Raw genomic sequence first — 2900 nt, forward strand, 5'->3', positions numbered from 1 at the left:
TCTGGGGTCCAACATCCCCTGCACCTTGCCCAGGCCCAGCACACATCATGCTGTGTTGTGGTATCTATTTTCACATCTGTTTTCCCCATAGAGAAGGTGCTCCCTGTGGGCTGGGACACCTCCTTTTTCATCTCCATATCCAGGGCCCAGACCAGGGCCTGGCAGGCTCGTAGTTGAGACACAAGAGATACTAAATGATAGAATAACCCAGCTCTGCTCTGCATTATGCATTGACCCAGGCTCTTTACTCCCAGTATTTTTAATCTTCCCAAAACTCCTGCGTGGAAAGGGTTATTATACTACTTTAACAGGAGAGGAAACTGAGGCTAAGAGAGTTTAATTAACTTGCCTGAAAGTCAAGCAGGTAAAAGTAGAAGACCAGGTCTTGTGTTCAGACCTTTGATTCCATACCCACTGTTCTTTCAATTTTATCTTCATGGGGAGAGAGACAGAGGGAGAGAATCTGCATGAGAGAAATGTGAGGTGCTAATGGGACACATTGCACTGAAGTGTTTAGACACTGATATACATCAGTCACAGGTCAAAATTGCTGAAAATATACGTTCAAATATGCATGTGTATCTTTAAATGTAAACATGCAGGTGAATACATATTCATGTCATGTGTGCATACACACATAGAAACAGGAGTGTTCATTATGTGAATTCAACATTCATTTGCATATCTAACATAATGCATTATATAAACTAGATATATAGTAAAAATTACATGTGTGCATCTCCATATAAAATAGCACCATTCAGATGCCCAAAAGCCCTGCATCTTTCTGCTCAGTGGAGGCTGCATGTGCAGCACCCAGTGTCTGTAGAAGGTGCAAAGTAGGAGACTCACACTGTCCCAGAGTCCACCTGCCTATGTCACTTCACACTCTCCTTGGAGACTACGCAAAGTCCATCCCATCTTTATGGTCAGGAGTGGATCTTGATCCAAGATGAAGTCATTTCGCCTGACTTTTTGTCCCAGATGTCACTGTGAAAAGCCATTAAGTGTAACTGAAATGAAATGACTGGTGAAATTAGAACTGACTGGAAAGTCAGTAGGCAGGGCAGGGAGGACGGGCAGGTGGGGCCATGTTGGGCATGTGTCACATTGTGCACCATGCAGAACTACACGGGGCAGAAGAGTCCTAGAGTCACTTCTCCTGCAGGAGGTAACTCTCCACCTTTGGAGGACGATGTCCGCAGAGCTGGGGTTTGCCCACAGACCCGTGGGAATCATGAGGCCACAAGCAGAGAGGGGAAGCTCAGGAGATCAGGAGTCTTTCTCTGATCTGAGCACCATGAAGAGGCAACCCTGGGATTTAGATTCAGGAACAAGGATCCATCTGTCTCCCAGATTCATCGTCTTCCCATTCCTTCCAATTCTCTTCTCATTCACCTAAACACACACTCCTTTCCTTTTCCTTGCATAGCCTTTCAGGGATTTGAGGAAAGCTTATTTCTAAACCAAAGGTTTCAGGCTGATGCTGACTTCATAGATTGAGATTGGGAAAATGGACTCTGCTTAGATTTTGGAGGGATACTTTGAAAGGGATTGGCATTAATTCCTCTTTAATCATTTGGTAGAATTGACCAGTGAAGCCTTCTGGTCCTGGGTTTTCTTTGTTGGGAAGCTGCTGATTACTGCTTCAATCCAATTGCTAATTGATCTGTTCAGGTTTTCTGTTTCTTCTTGGTTCAGTCTTGCAGTTTGTACAAGTCCAGAAATCTGACAGTTTCCTCCAGGTTTTCAAATTTGTTGGCATATAGTTGCTCATAATAGGCTCCTATGATTCCTTGCATTTCTGTGGTATTGTTTGTACTGTCTCCTTTTTCATTTCTCATTTTTATTTGGGTCATTTCTCTTCTTTTTTTAGTTAGTCTAGCTAATGGTATTTCTATTTTGTTTATATTCTCAAAACACAACCATTTTGTTCTGCTGATCTGTAATATTTTGGAGGTCTCAATTTCATTTAGTTCTGCTCTGATTTTAATCATTTCTTTCTATCTACTGATTTTAGGATTGTATTTTCTTGTTTTTCTATTTATTGGAGGTGTAACTTTAGGTTATTTATTCAGAGTCATTCCATTTTTTGCAGTAAGTTTTTATTGCAATAAAAGTCCCTCTTAGTACTGCTTTTGCAGTATCCACAGATTTTGGTATGATGTCTCTACTTTTATCAGTTTCAAGAAATATTTAAATTTCCTGTTAATTTCTTCTCTGACCCATAGGTAGTTCAGGCGCACATTGCTTAATTTCCATGTACTTGTAACGTTTCCCAAGTTTCACTTGTTATTGATTTATAATTTTAATCTGTTGTGGTACAAAAAAATACCTGAAATGATTTCAATTATTTAAAATGTGTTTAGATTTGATTTGTGACCTAACATGTCACAAATTCTCTCTACTGGAGAATGTTCCATGTATTGATGAGAAGAATGTACGCTCTATAGTTGTTGGATATAATGTTCTGTAGATGTCTACCAAGTCCAATTGTTCTAAAGCCCAGTTTAAATCGTATGTCTCTCTGTTGATTTGCTGCCCAGGTGATCTATCCAGTGTGGATAGAGGGGTGTAGAGGTGACCAGCTATTATTGCATTGAGGGTCTATCTCTCTCTTTAGGTCTAATAGTGTTTGCTTTATTTACCTGGGTACTCCAGTTTTGGGTCCACATATATGTTTACAACTGTTTTATTCTCTTGCTGGATAGATCCCTTTATCATTACATAATGGCTTTCTTTGTCTGTTTTCATAGTTTTTGGTTTAAAGTCTATTTTATCCAATTTAAGAGTAACTACTCCCGGGCCGGCCTGGAGGCGCACTGGAGAGTGCGCCTCCTGGGAGCACAGCGGCGCTCCCGCTGAGGGTTCGGATCCCATGTGGAGACCGGTTCCCGCTC

The sequence above is a fragment of the Galeopterus variegatus genome, unplaced genomic scaffold (assembly GCF_000696425.1).
Source record: "Galeopterus variegatus unplaced genomic scaffold, G_variegatus-3.0.2 Scaffold11996, whole genome shotgun sequence".
NCBI lineage: Eukaryota > Metazoa > Chordata > Mammalia > Dermoptera > Cynocephalidae > Galeopterus > Galeopterus variegatus.